This window comes from Paroedura picta, chromosome 7 (assembly GCF_049243985.1).
Source record: "Paroedura picta isolate Pp20150507F chromosome 7, Ppicta_v3.0, whole genome shotgun sequence".
NCBI lineage: Eukaryota > Metazoa > Chordata > Lepidosauria > Squamata > Gekkonidae > Paroedura > Paroedura picta.
This window is the reverse complement of record NC_135375.1, coordinates 41,141,053-41,162,011: the sequence shown is the minus strand read 5'-3', so window position 1 is coordinate 41,162,011 and position 20,959 is coordinate 41,141,053. Positions and strand designations below refer to the sequence as shown.

At 43.4% G+C, this 20,959-nt stretch overlaps 1 long non-coding RNA gene across 1 annotated transcript in view; it reads right to left on the bottom strand.

Moving 5' to 3' along the window:
- The window catches only part of LOC143842431 (uncharacterized), a 37,492-nt gene that overhangs the window by 3,788 nt on the left and 12,745 nt on the right, over window positions 1–20,959 (bottom strand). The window contains exon 2 of the long non-coding RNA XR_013233108.1: window positions 5,157–5,255. This is a non-coding gene — a long non-coding RNA (uncharacterized LOC143842431). The remainder of the gene's footprint in view (window positions 1–5,156; window positions 5,256–20,959) is intronic.

Below are 20,959 nucleotides of genomic sequence, written 5' to 3'. Positions count from 1 at the left end.
CGTTATTGTGGGGCACATCTCTGCATCATGCCAGGCCTTGCACGAGTCAAGCATAGGGGGGACAGAAGCTGGAGTGGCCACTTCCACAAGAATCCCTTTCTCTTTTATGCTGCAAAATATGTGAACCCACCTTAAAAGAACTACCAGGTGTTAAATTCTATGGTTCTGTGAGAACACTGGCAAACAAACAATGCTACATATCCAACCATACAGCAGCCTAACCTGATCTGGCATAGCACTGGCTCTGTTTCATTGCCTCTACCCAAATAATTTAGTTTAATACCTTTATGTGGGAGAATATTTTGGGAGGAACTTATCAGATGAATGGCTTAAAAAAACAGCATGTTTCTTCAAAATGCATCACTGGCCTTTAAAAGCACAAAGGTTTGGTTTCATTTCTCTTTTTTGCAACCACAACCACAGTCTTCGCCAATGCAGTGGGTGGTTGCAAAATGTTCCATTATAGATGTGTGAATTATTCTTCCCCTGTTTATTGTGATGGCTCCTTGTTTTGTGTTCTACCCAAGTACAGAACTATATGCTGACGTTTTCATGGAAACCTACTTAGCTAGCAGAATCTTAGCCGCAGCCTAGACTTGAATCTGACCTTGGACAATAAACACAGTTTATCATGGGAATACGGGGAAATAACCCTAACCTAACCTATTTGTTGCCAAAACACTACCTTGAGAACTTCAGTACGCTATTTTTAGAGACAGACTCATATCTTCTGAGGCAGGGCGCAATGCAGATCATAGCTCAGTAGACGGCAAATGCTACACAAGATTGTGTCTGGCTGTGTATTTCTGATGGGACATATTTCATAACAAGTGGAGCTGGTGTCAGGTGTCGAAAGCACTTCTGCACTGTGAAGACTGATGGAAACTTACGGGGTCTTCTGGGTCCTGTGAACAGAGGCAACTGCATGCAGTGCCCCATTATTGTGCCTTTTCATTACAATCCTCTGCCTTCTGCTGCCTCACTGTTGTATGTCTTCCTCTGCTACAGCCACCAGCTCAAGCGGGCCAAGCGGTGGAACTGTAAGTTGGCCCTAACCTTTTCATCATAAAATGCTCACTTCATAAATACACATTAAAATCCATTGTGAGAATGAGGAGGAGGAGGAGGAGGAGCAGGGAGGAGCGCAGTTCAAACAGAGGAGCTGCAGAAATAGTTTTTGTTGGGTGGTTTTGGAGCCCCAATGGATGTTTGGTTCAGAGGACGAACCTGGCAACATCAGTTCATCTCAGCAAGGCTGTCAAACTCTCCCCTGCCAAGGGAACAAGGGAGCCAAGCAGTCCCTCTCTCTTTGTTAGCTGATCTTCTGCCCAGCTTTAGGCTAACCGCCAAAGGGCAAGAGCCTCACGCAGGGAAAGAGCTACATTAATGTTGGTGGCATAATTCGGTGTCCTTTTTGTGAGGGCTTACTTTCCTCATCTTGGTAGATGTCATACAGAAGAGAGAGAATGATTTCACCTAGAAAGAAGCAAAGATAACTTTCTAATCCCATGGCTTGTTCTTTATTTTGTGTATTTCAATCCAGCCTTCCTCCAAGGAGCTAAGTGGCATACGTAGCCTCTCTCCTCCTTTTTGCCCTGTGAGACAGGGTGGGCTAGGGGAGAACAACTGGCTCAAGGTTACTCTGCAAATTTCGTGGTAAGCAGAGATTGGAATCTGTTTTCCCAGTCCAGTGTTCTAACCACTATACCACATTGATTTGTTGCTTGAGAATGTACAAGCTGCAACGTGTGAAAACTAGACATTTCCAACACCTCTTTCGAAAAGGGATTCTCTGGAGTCTGATAAAAGAACCCTCCAATTGTAGAACCAAAGATTGCTTTAAAGGGGAAACATCCGACAAAAATGCTTCCATTCAAATTTTACCTGTAAATACAAGCTAATTCTGGCTCTTGTAACTGTTATGAAAAAGCCAGCTCTGGATGAGCAATGGTTTCATTGTATGGTTCCACTCTGTTAATGACAAAAGACATAGCCCTTGCGAGTTCAAACAAGGACATTCCAGGCACAGACACTATGTTGTGTTTTTTAACCTTATAAGCAGATGTTTTGTTTCCCTGGCTCTTAGATCTTTCTAATTATGATGGCATTTCTAATAAGGGGTATCAAAATATTATTATGGGATTATTTGCAGATGCTCAAATTTTACCAAAACAAAGAAGGGGCTGGTTTTGTGGGGGGTTTTTTTACCAGCGTTGATATAAAAGTGTTGACGATAGCAATAGTAAACGTTCCTGGGCAGAGTGTTATTTTTAAAGTTTAGAAGCTAAAGAACTTCTCTTAGAGTTCTCTCAGCCCCACTTACAGTGCAAAGTATCTGTTGCAAAGAGGAAGGGAAAGGTGATTTTAAACCACTTCGGGACTCCTTCACTAGTGAAAGCAAGGTATGGAAAACCAGCTCTTCTTCTTCTTCATAGTTGGAAAGAATAACATGCAGGCATTAGGAGAAATTTGCTTGTGTCCTGTAAGTAAATGACCCTGCAGAGAGAAGACCTGTTTACCATGCTGGCATCTCATATGTTGAAAAGCAACAGATGCTAGCTGTCTAGCCTCAGTGTCACTCAAGAAGGCCAAAGCATTTGCAAAGTAAGCCTTGGCTTCTGGAGCAACATATTCATTATTGTTGACTGAACTGGAAAGCTATGCTCTTCAGTACAACACTGGAAATATCCAAGTGTTTCCACTGGTGGTGCAATGCACATTTTTCTACATCAATACAATCCAGAGCCAAGAGTTATCAGGAAACTAGGATGAGAGTTTGTTGTGATTTTCAGCACAGGGTAGCGATTGCCACATATCCGGGACAGAAAGAGGATGAATGTTTCTCTTTCAGCAAGACTGGCTTTCTATTGGGATGGTTATCTTTGTGCAAGACTGGCTTTCTTTTTGGAGCTGTTCTAAGAAAATCTGATGCTTGCTTGTATACTACTTATGTGGAAGGTGATGATGGCAGTTTACAAGCCACTGGAGGGAAATTCCTCACTAAGTCCCCACAGCCAGGATCACATATCTGCTTGCTTTACAGGGACTTTCATACACTTGGACAGCCCAATACTATTCACAGCTGATGTTTCCCTATTCTAGGCTCCAGTTCAAATGGCAAGAGTAACAGTAGAGAGAGGACTAGATGATTTTAGGCACTCAAATAAATACCATAGAAGCAAATAGCCATGGTAAACAAACTGAACAGTGAAAACCACTCTGATCTTTTCCCCCTCTTACAGACTCTTGTATTAAGAAATTGTAGGCAGCCATGTCTGTTTGGTGTCATTTAAACTGGTCTTAATAAAAAGTATTACATGGATTGTGTTCTTGTTTTGAGTTTCTACAAAACCTTGAACCAAGGAGAAAGTCAGAGTAAAAATATTTTCATACATACAGGCTACATTAAGACTCAAGTGATCTAACATATGTGGCTATGTACAGAAAGTGCGTGCCCTACAATCAAATTGTTGTCTGCAGTCATTTTTTTGTTGTTCAGCTGTTCTGGAGGCCAGCAGGAAATCTCTTGTTGAGCCAGTCAGGATACTAGAAAAGGTAATTTGAAACTCATCAGGAAGTTCCTATCCTATCTATGCTAAATATACATCTCCTCTGATGCCCCTGCTCAGTTATGTACAGTGCAGATCTTGTGTATTCCAACAGTTCAATATCTCTAACTTCCATGTTGCTCTTAGATGAATCCCAGAAAGAGGTTTAAACTGAAAAGGAATGTAAGCAACTTGAGTGGGATAGGAGTATGGTGGGGAGGGAGCCACACATACACCCCACTGAATTCAACAAGTGTATTTGGTTAACGGCAGTGCTTTCTCCTAGCACAAAGAGGCTTCTTTGGCATAAGAGGGCCTTCCTCCAGAATCACCATAAGGCTCATTGGACTGGAATAAAGTATAACCATTGGTGGAAAGGGTCTACAAAATGCAAACCACAGACAACCAAAAAAACATAAGTATATAATCTACAATCATAGGAGACAACAACACCGTATCTTTTTCCCCATTCTTGGAAGAATTATTAAATCAGTGCTAATCGGTGCTTCATCAACCCCATGTGCCTCTTTGACAAGGCTATTACTACCTGAGCATAGCAAGGCCTTCGGCATGATCACGGAACATCCTGTTTGCTTGAACTGGGTTGTTGTCCTGCAAGAACTCTGTGGAATGCATTGTCGAAGGCTTTCATGGCCAGAGTCAACTGGCTGTTGGGGATTTTCTAGGCAATCTGGTAATTTTACTCCCTGACATTCTGCCTAGGGATGCCAGTCCCCAGGTGGGAGCTGGGGATTCTCTGGAATTAGAGCTTATCTCCAGAGTAAAGAGATCAGTTCCCGTGAAGAAAATGGCTGCTTCAGAGGGTGGAGCAAAGCATTATATTACACTGAGGTCCCACCCCAAATCCCTCCCACTCTTGCCTCCACCCCCAAAGTTTCCAGGTATTTTGCAACCCAGAGCTGGCAACCCTAGTTTCACCAGTATCTGTGGCTGGAATCTTCTGAGGTAGGACACAGCAAAATGGGAATCTCTCTGTGCCAGGGGTAGTCAAACTGTGGCCCTCCAGATGTCCATGGACTACAATTCCCATTACCCCCTGCCAGAAACTGCTGGCAAGGGCTCATGGGAATTATAGTCCATGGACATCTGGAGGGCCGCAGTTTGACTATCCCTGCTCTGTGCCAATGTGTGGCTCAAATCAGCTCAGTTTCCAAATACCAGCATTTTTAAACATGAGAAGAAAAATTCACACACAATGAGATAAACATTTCCAAATAAAAACTGGTGAGAAATATTTGGAGGAATGTCCTGATGGTAACAGCAGCTTGAAATGGAACCAATTACCAAGGGTGAGAGTCTCACTCTGGAAAACTTCAAGCAGAAGTTGGTCATGTTAGACTTTCTACATGGAGGAGCTAGTTGAACTACATGACTTGTAAGGCTCCTTCCAACTTTATGGTTACCTTTTATTTGATTATGAATTCCCACACTTGAGGATTAAGATGGTTAATCAAGAGCAGTGCTGCTCAGAACTGGTTCATCCATGTAGCACTTGCAGCACGTGCTACGGTCCCTGCAATTCAAGGGGCCCTGCCCCTGCCCCTGCCTTGCCTGCAAAGCCCCTGAATTGAATGACAGACAACTTGCCAGAGTGCATGTTCAGAGAGCTTACGGCGGTACTTCTGGTGCTCTTCTGCCCCACCGGGCTTGATTGAGGCAAGGAGCCTCACTGCCTGGATCATCAACCTGCGGAGGAGGAGTTGGAGAGTGAATGTGCTGGAGAGGAGGCAGCAGTGGCGGGGGGGGGGGGGTGAGTCAGCTGGCCCTATTGGGGGCAGTTATTGGATTCCATCCCCTTAAACACTTTGAAGGGATTTGTTCATTGCAGTGTTGCAGAAAATGGGCATTGCAGCCCCCCTTTTGCAAGAAATCCTTCCTCCCCCACTCTCCCTTTAGATGCTCCTCTTTCAGCAACACCTGGACTTGCAAAACATACAATACATCTATACTTCTTGTGTCTAAGCAGGGCCCCAGCAGAAGCTGTTCCAGCTTCAAAATATAAAAGCAAGGGAAGGGAGCCCTGCAGGAAAGCCTGGTTTTAGCTAAGAGCCCAGAAGAATTCCAGAGGTTCACTATTGCAATGGGTAGGAGGGGTGGTGCCTAAGTCTTTGCTATACATTTTACTACATTCACACACACAGGCTCAAAGCACAACAGGAGAAAAGGGGAGGAAATACTCTGGCCACAGCATGTGCTGCATTTGATAGCCTCCATCACAGCCTGCCATGTGAAAAGGCAACCCACCCCCAAAGAAACAGACTCCCCTGCAAGAAAACCCTTGAATGAAATGCCAGAGCTGCCCCCAAATCTGCCACTAAAGGGCAAACCTGAAGGCAGTGAAGGGGGGGGGGCAGCTTGGAGCTGCTGATGTCAGCTGAGGCAGGAGGGCGCCCTCTGAACTGCAGTGGGTAGCTAGTACATGTAAAAGGACCCTGGGAGAGACATTAATGCTCAGGAACTGGAATTACAGCCCTCAAAGAGGATGACAGTCCCTGAGTGTACTCAATTTTTTAAAATTTGGTTGTTTTCTTTTTTATGCTAAGGAAGTTTAGAATTCAGGATAATACTAATAAATGTTTTCAGCAAAATGAAGGTGTCAATTGCTTCAAAAGTCTCAAACTATCCCTGGGAAGGGAGCCCCACTGTTACTTGCACTGCACAAATAACAGCATCAGTTGTGCCCTGCTAGAGCCCTGCTAGCTTTGATGCTACGGGCCCCACAAATCCTTAAACTGGCCATGGGGCTACTGTTATCTGCTGAGGGCCCGCAGAATTGCTAGACTTTTTAGATACTTCCAGGCCTGTGACTCTAATGATATAGAAAGTTTCTGCTAACCAAAAGAATGCAGACAGAGTGGACAGGGCCTGAAGGTTGATATGAACTTACCAAAGGAACACACTTCAGACAAATCATATATTCAGAAGGTTCAGGTGCCACTTCAAATGATACTCCACACTGAAGATGGATAGTTACATGGTTCAATGTTAGAACGCATGTTTTGTGTGCAAAAGATCCCAGGTCTAACCTTTGGCATGTCCAATTAAAAATAAAACAAAACTCAGAGAACCAGCTTGGTGTAGTGGTTAGGAGTGTGGACTTCTAATATGGCGAGTCGGATTTGATTCCCTGCTCCTCCACATGCAACCAGCTGGGTAACCTTGGGCTCGCCACAGCACTGATAAAGCTGTTTTGACTGAGCAGTAATATCAGGGCTGTCTCAGCCTCACCTACCTACCTCACAGGGTGTCTGTTGTGGGGAGAGGAAAGGGAAGGTGACTGTAAGCCGTTTTGAGACTCCTCCAGGGAGAGAAAAGCGGCATATAAGAACCAACTCTTCGGGGCTTTTTGCACGCCTTCAAAATAGCACAATGGTTGCCAATTGAAAACGCTACTGATTTGCTGTTTTGCACAACGTCATCGACAATCTGCCACACACCTGAAACCAATCTGCAAAAAGCGCTTCCTTGTAGCGCTTTCAGGGAAATCCCCAAAAGTGGATTCACCCTCCGGAAAGCGCTACACTCCTGGAACCAATCTGCAACACTAGCGAAAAAGACCTGTGCGTTAACATTGTTGCGGTTTCTACAAAGTCCCTCCCCCTGGCTCTCTTCTCTGATCTTCCGGCGAAGCGATCGCCATTTTTTTCTCTCTGAGCGAGCGGGGATAAACGTACCAGCGAGCCTCTTTCAGTTTAGAGGCTTCCCCGGCTTCAGTCCCTCCCTTTCAGTCACTAAGCACACTTCAGTCACTCAGCACACTACTAAGCAGTCACTTTATTTTTTACACATTCATTCAGCCGAAAATCGGGCCCGTGAGGGGGGGGGGGGATTTTTTTTTTTCACTCGGAGGGAGCGTGGCAACGATCAAACGACAGCTCAAACACACCAGGCAGCTGGATGGGTCTCTCCGTTGCAACGAATTAACACAGATTCGTTGCAATGGGTCTGTTTTTTTTTAAAAAAAAACCTTTCTTAAAGGGAAAGGGGCTGTTTGGGAGCATGCTAACGGCTGCCCATTGGCTGCTTGACGGCCAGGGGCGGGACGAGCTCGGCAATAGCGCTTCCTTTCTAGCGATTTCTGCCGAGACCGGAAGCCTGTGGGAAACGCTACAAAACGCAACTGGATTCAACTACAAAGGCAGGTATGCATAACGACGAATTCCACTATTTTAAATGGCGATTTTCATTCAGTGACCAATTTGCTACAAAGATCCCAGTGCGTAAAGCCCCTTCTTCTTCTTCTTCAGATACCAGATGCTGGTTGAGATCTTGAAGAGGTACAGCCAGAGAAGCCGGTACTGAACCAATGAACAAATATAGATGCAGGTATAGAGATGAGCATTTTGAAATGTCATCTTCTGTGTATGTGTGTAAACATATACAAAAACACTGAGCTCTAGACTAACAGAAGTTAGTTCCCATGGAGAACATGGCTGCTTTCAAGGGCAGACTATATGGTATTATACCCCACTGATGTCTCTCAAGGCTCCATCTCTAAATCTCCAGGAATTAGCTACTCTGTCTTTCACATTAGAGCAAAACCTCTCCTGTACATTGGGTACCAGCTAACGCTAATATGCCAACTCACAGCCCGGCAGGATTCATAGTATGATCCTATAAGGACTTACTAAATTGTGTGCTTATTTTGTACATTTGAATTGAAATTTAATTAGTTCACAAAGAGCTGAAATTATGTCCTCATATCTGCATTTGAGGGGAAAAGTACATGACACATTCTTGTTGAAATTTCATTACAGTCATAAGCCATGGGATTGTGGTGCAGGGAGAGTTGTTAAAGGCTGGACTTTGAGTGCTTTGATCTGCAGTCTCTGGACCTTGGGGGGAAAATAAAAGCTGTGTACTCTAAAACTATTTAGAGGTCATATTTTCGGGCATGCAGTTTTGGAAGATTCACCCAGTGTGTCTATTTAATCATCTGTCCTTTGAAATTTCATAGCTGGACATTTGAAGACTGATTTCTACCTTTAAAATCAATTTTCCCCCATAATTTTCTCAGTAGACCTTCGGGTTTTTTTAAAGCTAGGAACTTTAAATAGCAATATGTGTGACATATGTTTCCATCCACCGTATCCTATGGTATATATACTATTAAGTGAAACCTCTGATCGTGTTGGAACTGAATGACATTTTATGGGAATGAGTCATAAAACACAAGCCGCAGAAGAAATGCATCTTTTGCCAAGGAAAACGACCTAAATTATTTCATTATAACTTTTAAATTTCTCTTCAGTAAAGGGAAACTGGGTGGTTAGTATAATCTGTACCATGGGCATATGGATATTTTTATTTATTTATTTTTTATTTATATACCATCCTCCCTCTCAGCTCAGGGTGGTTTACATTGGAAGTTTCATAATACGATGCAATACAGTAAACACCTCAACTTAAGTATATAAAAACATCTTTAACAATAGGAGCATGAGTAACACAATTCATGTCTGAAGAAAAACCTTGGTTCCTTTCAGTTTCAAAATAATTTATTCACCTCATTAAACATTTTGTGGACACAAAATATCAGTTTAGTGTAGTGATTAGGAGTGTGGACTTCTAATCTGGTTTGATTCTGTACTCCCCCACATGTAGCCAGCTGGGTGACCTTGGGCTCGCCACGGCACTGATAAAACTGTTCTGACTGAGCAGTGATATCAGTGCTCTCTCAACCTCACCTACCTCACAGGGTGTCCATTGTGGGGAGAGGAAAAGGAAGGTGAATGTAAGCCGCTTTGAGACTCCTTCGGGTAGAGAAAAACGGCATATAAGAACCAGCTTAGCTTTGGGGGTGAAAAGTCTTTCAGAGCATACTCACTTTTCCTGGTATCTAATTTTAACTGTTTCTCCTATTTATTTATTATATTTGTAAACCACCCTCCCCGAAGGCTCCCAGTCCCACACAAACCAACAGAATGATAATATTGACAGGTATCATTTTGATCTACTCAATTTAATTGATCCAGACAAGATATCTGGCATTATAGAACACTGCTGTAGTTTCTTCTTAAAAGGCTACTTGTATGCTTTAGTGGCTAAGCGAATCCATTCATGTTCTTTACCATACTTTTAAAAATCCTCAAGAAAAAGCACATAGATTGCTCCAAGGATGGGTGGGAGGAACAGTGTGTACTCCTCATCAGTGGTGTCATGAGCCCTGCCTATAAGTGCCAACAAACAACTGTGTGGACATCTACGGTGGCAGAACTGGTTGTTCTACTGAGGGCTAAGTCCAGCTTTTCTGGCATCTTGAGTTGCTACAGAAACCTGTAGAACTGATTTACAGAGAAATATGACAAGGACAGAAAGATGAACTTACCTATTATGAACAATGATGATATCCCTAAGTATTTTTCCAAGCCTCATTTTAATGCGTACAAAACCAAAGATAATGTAAATGTTCTATTAACATGCTCTATCAACAAAGCCAAAGGGAATTTAAATGTTCTATTAACATGCTACGTGATGATGTTTCACAACTGGTTCCTGACAGGAGCCAAGTCGTGTTTACTTGAAACAGTTTCTGAGCCACTCTGGTATGTTTTTTTCTGAGTCATCTCACTCCTAGCATATCTGTCTACTGCAAGGAGAGCTGAAAACAGCTGGTTAGAGAAATCATCCAGATACCACTCAGGACAGGAATTCTCGCAGCGTCTTAGTAACGCTGACAGGAAACAGAAGCAAAACACCAGCTTCCAAAGCGCGTGAGGTTTTTTGAACAATTTGTTCCTCTTTAAGCAAACCCTTAATATAGTTTGTGCCTCCATCTTTTTTCAGGAGTATCAAGCCCCCTTAAAAACTGTGTTGATATCCTGCCCACCACAACATGAAGTGTGCTGTTAAGGAAACCAGGCCTTTTAAAGCTTCCTTCGAAGCAAATGTTTAGAGACATACCCGGCAAAGTTGGAATAACCCCATCTAAAAAAAAAAGAAGAAGAAGAAGCAGGATTCCCAGCTTCAGACTAGATTGTACTCCTCCTGAACACAGTGAATATAAATGAAGCAAGCTCAGAGTTAACATAAGCCCACATTTTTACACTAAGGGGTAATCAAACTGTGGCATTCGCTGGCAGGGGCTCATGGGAATTGTAGTCCATGGACATCTGGAGAGCTGCAGTTTGACTACCCCTGCATCAGATAAAACCCTGGAACTGCCAAGTTGTTATTTAGTTATTATTTCAAAAAAACTTCTGTTCTACCCTTCTGTCTCTACAAGGCAGGAAAAGAGACTAACAGTGTTAAAATAAAGGAGATACAAGTAGAACACAAAAAGTAAACGTCACAACCCATGAAACAATAAAATTCAATTGAAATTCACAAACCTTTTTCAGGTGAGTGCTTGGCAGATAGTTTATGCTGAATACTATCCTACTATTGTCTGTTTGGGACTTGAACTGTTTTCACACTGTCATGAGCCACCATAGTTGGCAAGAAAATTGTCATATACATATTTAAATAAAATAAATTAAACCCCCTTGAGCCCCCCATGGCAGAATGGTGGTATAAAAATCCAATAATAATAATAATAATAATAATAATAATAATAATAATAATAATAATAATAATAATAATAATAATAATAATAATAATAAATGAACAAAAGCCAGTAGGCTACAGCAGCTAGAACAAATAATAAGTGAAGAAGAAAAAGCAGCATCAATTCATAACCTACCTTTATCACTCCCTGAAAGTCCTCCTAAATAGAGCACTCTATTTAGGTATCTATTTTCTGAAGAAAAGGCCAGACTGACTTACTCATGGATAACCTGGAGATAGGGATGACAGATTCCTGGTAGGACCTGGGGATTCCCCCAGAATTACAGCTCATCTCCAGCTCATCATTTCCCCTAGAGAAAATGGCCGCTTAGAAGGTATGGCGTTATACTCCATTGAAGTTCCTCCCCTCGCTAAACCCCATCCTCTGCAAACTCCACTCCCAAAATCCCCCAGATTTTCCTAAATGGGAGCTTGCAACCCTACTTGGAGACCCTATTTTAGTGGCCTCTTGCTATCCTTGGATGGGAGTGGCACATTTTCTCAAAACAACTTCCTCATTTGTCTGAGGCCCTGTTCTGTGTTTTATCCTTTACCAGGGTGATAGTGGTCAGCAGGGCACCAGACACAGGGCCTCCTCTGTTGTGGTACTGAACATCAGAAGCCCTTATCCCCAGGGACAACATAGGCTCCAGGAGCAGCCTTGTAGGTGAATTATTTCCCTCCTCCAGTGTTTGGTTTTACTCCCCTGATTTTTAAATTGGTTTATCTAAGTCCAATATGTCATCTCCTAAACCTCACTGCTCATCCTTCTATCTATCGCATTTTATTTTGTGCTTCCCCCAGGGAAATCATGGGTTCCCTTTCTCCATTTTGTTTTCACAACAACCATTTGAGGCAATTTGATTGGCCCAAAGTCATACTACAAGCTTCATAGCAGAATTGTTCTTCTTTTTTAAAAATAAATTTTGATCTCACATATCCTGGTCTGACACACTAACCACTACACAATACTGCTTATTGGTTAGAATAATGACATTATCATTTAACAGGAGAAGTTGATGTATTTAAAAGCAGATTTCTTCAACAGCCAGTAAATCTTGTTAGAAAGCAAGCAGCATAAGTTCCTCGAGCTAGACATGATAAATGCTTTCTTGTAAAATAGTAATAAAGCTAACAAAAGCTTTCAGTTCTAATCAATATATATCTTTAACCCGCTCCTAGTGGAGCGGGTTAAATAATCGGTTAAGGGCTCCGAGGGTGGGCCCTGTCCGTGATGAGGAAGGCAGCCCATAGGCCCCTTTCTCCAGACTGACACTCAGAGGGTCCAATCGGCAGGCGTGAAGCGCCTGCTGATTGGGCCCTCCGAGTGTCAGTCCACTGGCAAGGGACCAATTGCAAAGCGCCTCCCGAACCGCCCCCCTTCCAGCTTCCCTACCTGCCGCCGCTCCCCGCCATTTCGTCGATCCAATGCGGCCCGGACGGCCGCTGCCTCCTGACGCGCCCTGCTGCCGCAAGCTGCCGCATCCAGCCCACAGCCTCCGCGATGCCTGCCCCTACACCGCACCAACACCAGCGCACCGCCACCCCACCCGCTGCGCCGGCCGCCGCCCGCTGCCGCACCCGTGGCTCTGGCACAGGATCCTGCCTAGCGGCCGTGCGCCCCACCCACCCACCTTCCACCACCGACCCAGCCGCCCATACCCACGCTCCAGCAACACAAGGTAGCCCGCGCTGCCAGACCGTGCCGCCCAGCCTGAGCTGCCCCAGCCCCAGCCCCAGCGCACCTCCCCACCCCCACTAGCGCCTGCTGCATTAAGCATGCAGCGGGCTTATTTCCTAGTATATATATATATATCACATGCTAACTTCATTCAGAGTGAAAACTGCTAAGGCACCTTTAGTTATACCCATAGGTATACCCAGCCCCATAGATATGGAAATCTATAATAATGCACCCTGTGGGGGAATGGCCAATGATGCCACCCTACAACTAGGGCCAGAGCCTTCTGTGTCCTAGCCCCCACTTAGTGGAGCAAGCTCCCTAAAGAGAGCAGGGCCCACAATTCCGCAGGACCTGTAAAAGGTAGCTCCTCCAGCATTTGGTTGAGGTACACACACACACACAAGCCTTTATTAGCATGATAAAAGGGACAATAGAATTAGTAAAACCATTACAGGCATGGAGAAGTCAAAGTTGATCCCCCCACCTCTGATCCCCCAGAACCCCCCACAATGATATGAATCCAAACCGACCTCCCTATGGGTTCTTGTTAGAAGTTATAAACGTTATTGTTGTATTATAAACAGCTGTAAACTTGTTAACTTGAAACCCACTGTTATTATAATTGTTATTATAGTTATCATGATTACGATGTATATCCTCCATGTTTTATGTAAACCGCCTTGAGCCTTATGGGAGGGCAGTATAGAAAGAAAGAAAGAAAGAAAGAAAGAAAGAAAGAAAGAAAGAAAGAAAGAAAGAAAGAAAGAAAGAAAGAAAGAAAGAAAGAAAGAAAGAAAGAAAGAAAGAAAGAAAGAAAGAAAGATACTATGAGTTTTTAACATTCCAGTCAGGTAGATTTGTGGAAATCTAGCCAGCTCTGATAAGCCTGCTCTTGACTTCAAGATGTTTCATAGGTCTCTCCTTCATTCGAGAGGGCTGTATGCTACCAAAGTGGCAATCATGGCTGCTTCCAGCACTGCTATCTTGACACATTTATTTAAAGTATTTCCATATTGCTTTTCTGTTGGACAGTCATATTCTGTTACTCTGGTGGAATGTCCCAAGTTCCTTCATAGCGATGCCATGAACTGTATAGCACAGCGGTCCGCAACCTTCCAGCTGCTGCGGACCGCTGTGCCGGAGTGGGGGAAGAGGGCGGCCCGGGGCCCCGCACACGCGCGGCAGCCCCAGCACAAATGTGCATGAGCGAACTTGCCATGCGTGCGTGTTTGCATCTGGCGGGGGCGCAAAAGTGCACGTGCGGCAGCGCTGCGCATGTGCAAAACTGTCGCACGTGCACATTTGCACCCCTGCCAGACGCAAACACACATGCTCGGCAGTCTGCGCATGCGCGTTTGCACCGCTGGGCTCCCTCTCCCCGCCCCTCCAGGCCACCAGCAATTCGGCCGCCGAAGCAGCAGAAGCAAGAAGCTTGCCGGGCCGCAAGCTAATCAGCTGCTTCGGCGGCCGATTTGCTCGTGGCCTGGCGAGCTTCTCGCTGCTTGGGGGGCAGGAAGAGGGAGCTGTGGCCTGGCGCCAAGGCGTTTGCGGTCCGGCACCGGGCCACAGCCTGGAGTTTGGGGACTACAGGTATAGCACACCTCTTCCTCTACCTCAGTAGCAACGGCACACAGGTCTGAGCTATATAAAATGCTAATGTTATGTGCCTAGGATGGGTTTATTAACTCTGAACTAAATTTTCAGACAAGATTAAAACAAATTCAAGCATATGTTGTGTTTCCTTTCTGAGCTTCTCTATTCCAAGAAAGGATTAAATACCTGAACACTACTCTCCGGTTAACTGGTCATTAGGGTGGCCTGCCAGTAAAAAATGAAACTGGTGATCCTGATCTTATTGCATCTTATTGCATATCATGTCAACTCAAATCCTTTAGTTATAAACTTCAGGACCAGCTTTGAACCAGTCTTTAGGGTTCTTAAGATGCAGACCTGGTAGAATCCAATCTTTTGGTTTCCTTCAGCACTTCATCCATGTCAGCTGAGATCTTTTTTACAGGCCCTGCTCAGTTTATCTTCACTCTGTGAGATGAGATGGGCATTTAAGAGACAAAGCCTTCTTGATTGTGACACCAAGAATGCCCTCCCCTCAAAACGCTCTGCCTGGAGCTAAGTCTTATGAGCTTTTTTTCCCTGCCAGATTGACATGTCCTAAATTTTGCTGATTTGTAGTTGGTTTTAGTGTCTGATATTTTTCACTGCTGTTTTATTAAAGCAACAGAATTTATGCTGTCCACTTTAATGCACCTATTTAACAATGCCAAGGTCTTTTTATGTAGAGAAGTTTTTCTAACATTAAATATTCTACAATACTCATTTTATTGTTTACCTGTTCCTGCTCTAGACTGTGTGTTGGGTACTAGGATTTAGGATTCGGATGGGTATTTAAAATCACATAATTATATTGTATTGGTTTTAATGTATGTGGATTTAGATCTCGCATAATCAGGGTTGAAAATGAATTTGAGTGAAAACTGTGGGAGAGAACTACTTCAAATATATGTGTATTCACTCTCAGCTCTTCTTTGCTTCTGCAAGCACCCCCAATCCTTCTAAGTGTACTCCTACTGAAAGATAATCTTCTGGGTAGCTACTGTCATGAATTTAAAAATGAACTGTACATAGGAGACTAATTCCATTGGTTGCAATGCTCTTTGTGGTTAGTAATACTATTTGAAGGGATGGTCTATGGATTATCAGAAATCATTCAGTCCCTTCATCATAAAACCACTTATTCTTTATTTATTGCACAAACAATTATCAGTCATCTTTACAAAGAAAAGTCAGCCTGTCTGATATGCAGTAAATCTCTGGAAATGTCTGTTTGTGACAAAGAGAAAGAAAAAGGGGAAGTAGTCTATTCCACTCTTTCCTGTAGCTTAGAACAGAGTTGTCTAATTGGCGGGTTGAATCCAGCCGTCAAAGCAATTCTATCTGGCTCTTGACAACTCTATCAAATTTAACTAAGATGTGCCAAAATGCAAGTTCATTTATAATGAAAGAGTTTTTTTTTCAAACAATTGTAAAAGATATTTCACATTTCAATTGTACACTACTCTTTGGATTCCTTATGTGATGTTCCAGGCATGTATACACCCGACCACCACTAGGTGATTCTGGTGTTATTACAAAACCAGGATGACTGGGAAGGAGTTGACTCCGGAGCTAAGATATACTATCAAGCCTCTCTCAGGAGATTACAGAGGTTGGTCATTCCTGACATAGATTAACTCCACATTCTATAGTGCAAGTGTCATAATTACTTACACAAAATATTACTGATTGTTGTCAAGCCATGCTATTTTTCATCTAGCCTGGAAACGTGTGAAAATCAATACAATCTCTGCAGGGCATGTCACACCTCCAGATGTACATGCCCCCTCATTTTATGCTTCTGACAACTTTGTGATTAAAACTTACTGTTTATGAATTTATTCATTCTGATCTTGAAGATGAATGTTTCCCCTTCTTTCCTCCCTGGCAGCATATTAACCTAGTGAGCATTAGCATTCCTAAAGTAAATACAGCACTGCCCATTTTATACACTTTTGTTAGATCATTTCCTTCAAGGAAAAAAATCCACTTTAAAAAGCTGCATTGAAAACCTGCTCTTTTTAAACTCGACATGGAACAATATAGCAAACATTCAGCAAATTAGCTTGTATCTAAGTGACATCTGATTTTCCCATGCTATCCTATATAAAGCATCAGTATGCATATTAGACTATGTATCAAAGAGCAATCACTTAAAGTCGTGTCCGACCCATCGCGACCCCATGGACAATAATCTTCCAAGTTCTATGGACAGTTCCAAAAGGCGAAATGAAGCCCTATAAAGGCCAAAAACTGCAAAGATCTTCAATCTGAGCCACTGTTCCTGGAGTGAAATGATCCTACCAGGCTAATCTGTTCCTTTCCCTCCACACTCCTGCCTACAGAATTGCCTCCCATGGAATATACTACCCACTTTTGGTTTGGGTTGCCATTTTTAGAACTTGAACTTTGCCTCCCTAGGCAATGCCAGTCATGTCTGAGCTCCTTCAAACTCAAACAGGCACCTCTGCACACAACGTTAAACAGCTTGGATCAGACAAACGATGTCCTTAAAGGTTCAGCAGACATTAGCTAGAGAAAAACAGTCACAGAGGTCTTCTTAGAGAGTACCTTCAAGTATGTGAAATGCACAGCTGCTCCTCATATTTCAGAGCTAGAATGCAAAGTATAAAGCTGCTTTTCATATTCTAGGAAGAGCCTAAAGACCACTGAGAAGTATCCGGGAAGCTCAGTGTCCTCTGCAAACTGTATGTTGCCCACCCACCTATTGGATTTCCCCCTACATACATGCTTTGTACCATATACGTTTGATAGAAAGGATAGGAATTACAATCTAGAAATTTATTATTTAGTCTTCCAGTTCTTTTAAGAGTTCTGACTGAACGAAGAATCCAAATATGTGTTCTAAAATCACGATTTATTCTTAAAATTTTGTAATTAGACTAAATAAGCCAATGGCAATCAGTTTCCTGGTAAGCACTGTTCCCAATACTGTATTTATGTCATTAATTATCCTTATGCACAAACAGCGAAGTAAACTAACCAGAGGTCTGTTCATTCAAAATTCATTCCAGAAAAACAGGACAAGATTTGCCAAATGAAAGAAAATATTGGAGTAGGACTGCAACCTAACACTGTGTGTGTTTGGGGTAGGGTTGCGGGGAGAACAAGTGAAATACTTAGGGCCATTCCGCACAACTTTAATATAGCACTAGTCTTACATTTTGTTTTCGCCACTAAAACTACATTCCTCATGACGTCGTGAGCAATCTGCAACACTCCTGCAGCACTAGCACCAAAATCGCTTTGTTGTAGTGATTTCCAGGGAATCGGGAAAAGTGGATTCACGCTCAGAAAATCGCTACACTCTTGCCAACAACCTGCAACACTTGCGAAAAAGACATGTGTGTTCTCAATGTAGTGTTTGCAACAAAGTCCCTCCCCCTGGCTCTCTCCTCTGAACTTCTGGCGAAGCGATCGCCATTTTTTTTTCCTCGGAGCGGTGAAAGCAACGAACCAGTGAGGCTTCATTCACCCAGCGAGGCTTCTCCGGCTACAGTCCCTCCACAGAAGTACTTTAAAGCTCCCCTAACTCCCCAAGCACAACACAGCCCCTTGTTCACCAGTTCCCTTTAATTTCGGCCCAAAATTGTGCCCGTGCGGGGGGGGGGGTTCCACTCGGGGGAGCGTGGTAATGATGAATCGCCAGCTCACATGCCAGCTAGATGGGTCTCTCTGTTGCAACAAATCAACGTGTCTGCTTTAAAAAAAAAAATCTGTGCTTAAAGGGAAAGGGGCTATTCGGGAGCATGATAACAACCACCCATTGGCTGTTCCATTTGATTGACGGCCAGGGGCAGGAACAAGCACAGAAAGCAATCGCTTCCTTTCTAGCGATTCCTGCAAGACCGGAAACCTGTGGGGAACGGATGAAACACTACTGGATTCCACTACAAATGAAGGTATGCGGAACACTGAGGGCCATTCCGCACTCGTTCAAAATTGCATAATGGTTGCAAATTGAGATCGCTACTGTTTTTCTGTTATGCACAATGTCATTGACAATCTGCAACACTCCTGAAACCGATCCGCAAAAAGCGCTTCGTTGTAGTGCTTTCAGGGAAATCCCAAAAATTTGATTCACCCTCTACACTCTTGCAACCAATCTGTAACACTAGCGGGAAAGTTTTTTGCCGAGACCTGTGGGAAACAATAGAAACGCAACTGGATTCCACTACAAAGGCATAACGACGAATTCCACTATTTAAAATGGCGTTTTTTTGTTCCGCAACCAATTTGCTACATAGATCCTGATGCGGAATAGCTCTCAGATTCCACTATTTAAAATAGCGTTTCCGCTTTGTGAAAGCAATTGGCAACATTGGTCCTTGTGCAGAATGAATCTTACTCAGTATGCCTGGGGAGGGGCTACATCACTCTAAGGTTGTGTAGGTTGTTATCTCCTTGAATGAGATGCTTCTCTTTGTCTTAATCTGGGAGCTGCCCTTTGACCTGTCCCTCTCACTGTCGCTTTGTCCTCTTACTCTCCCATGGAGACACATGTCTTTGCAGGTACATACAATGCCCTCATGCTCCCACACATGGCACACACAACGTCAGACAAGCAGGTGCTTTGTGATAGGGAGAATATTTTTTTTTAGATTAGGCTTCTTTCTCTCCTTTAACTGCCACCTGGATGTGAACTGGATCTACTTGAATAAATTTAACTTTACCTTTTTTGCAATATACTTCTTGGAAGATTCTTTTACTGCACTCAGTGTCATGCTTCTATGACTGGGAAAACTCTGCTAGATTCATCAAATATCCCAATATTTTCATGTTGTATTTGTAGACTAGTAGAGTTAGGCAAAACAGTTTCACATGTAAGTGTTTAAAACCTAAAGGCTCTACTAAGGGAGCCCAAGCAATTCTGGGTTACAAGGAAGAGAAGTGATTCTTGTGCTCCACTATCACTCATGCTTTGAGAATGGGTTGGAGTGCTGAACAACACTGAGTCATCTCTTGGTTAATAAGGAAAGGATGGGGTTGCCCTCTGGGATTGGCCTAAAAGGCCCAGGGTCTTTCACCATCCCTGTGGCAAACTGGAGGTTGTTTTAGACACAATTACATATGTGTAACTGATCTGTCTTGTCAGCAGACACCAGGAATGTTAAGAAAGTAGGATGGATACTTGTGACCTCTACAGTAACCTTGATGAGATTCTTTAACAATTTTATACAAAAGTAGGATGAGAATTTGAGTCAATTAGTGCCTTAAAAGTACAACAACATTTTCCAGGGCCATAAGCTTTTGGGCTTCAAAGTTCACTTAATCAGATATGAATCTAATTAAGATAAATCTACAAATCTGATAAAGGTTAGGTACCAACAAAGTGAGCTATGACATGAAAGTTTATATTCCTAGAAAATTTTGCTGGTCTTTAAGGTACTATTGCACTTTTATTTTGACAGAAGGAAAATAACATAGGCGGCAGGCAGAACTCTCTGGGGGATGCAGAGCTCCTCCTAATATATTCCCAATTATAACAACTACAAGTCTGATACAGCAGCAGCACTGGCGTCTCTGCCCTTATTTACTTTGGCATATATTTAGGTCAGCCTAACAACCATAATAAGTAACTCCAACCTGTTTAACCACAACATTTTGGGTTTGTCACTTCCTCCTTTTTCCTGGCCTCCACTGCAAGCACCGGCAAGTTCTCATAAGCACTATGTTCCATTTAAAAATGTCTAATAGCTAAAATGTCTTTTGAACATGGATATAGGTATCAATTATGCGTGCAGCTACATAATTGTTATCCTGAAAGGTTTAGTGTGAAGGAAGGAAGGAAGGAAGGAAGGAAGGAAGGAAGGAAGGAAGGAAGGAAGGAAGGAAGGAAGGAAGGAAGGAAGGAAGGAAGGAAGGAAGGAAGGAAGGAAGAAGCATCTTGAAGACTAACATTTTATTCCAGTACTAGGGACCAAGCCCGTTGTATTTACAAGTGTGTGTGCTTTTGGAGCCGGGGGGAAGGCTTCCTTCCCCTCCCCCCGGCAGCGGCGCGGCCTTCCCCTGGGCCTAGAAGTGCACCCGTGGCCTCCTCAAAGGCTGGACTCTGAGGCATTGTACGATTTTGAAGTCCCACCTCCAAAACTCCAGGAATATTTCCAACCCAGGGGTAGCCAACCTCCAGGTGGGGTCTGGAGAGCTCCTGAAATTACAGCTCATCTTCATAGTATAAATATCAGCCCCCCAGGCAGAAAGGGCTACTTTGGACAGGGTTGTGGTAGAGAAGAAAAATTTAAGGCCTCCCACACAGGTTGTTGTTGAATTGAAAGACTTGAGGCCTACTGCACAGGGTTGTTGTGCAGATGAAAAAGGAAACAAAAAAACCTCCGCAACAGCATCCAGTTTCATCTGCAGAATAACACTGTGCAGTGGACTCAAATGTGCAGAGAGTTGCAAAGAAGAAAGACACATGGCTTGGCTATGTGTCTCCGGGCAGAGCAGTATTTATGCGAGAAGGGGTTTTTCTGTGGCCTCCCTGTCAGCCGTTTGGCAGAAGGAGAAATCCCCCCCCTCAAAAGCAATG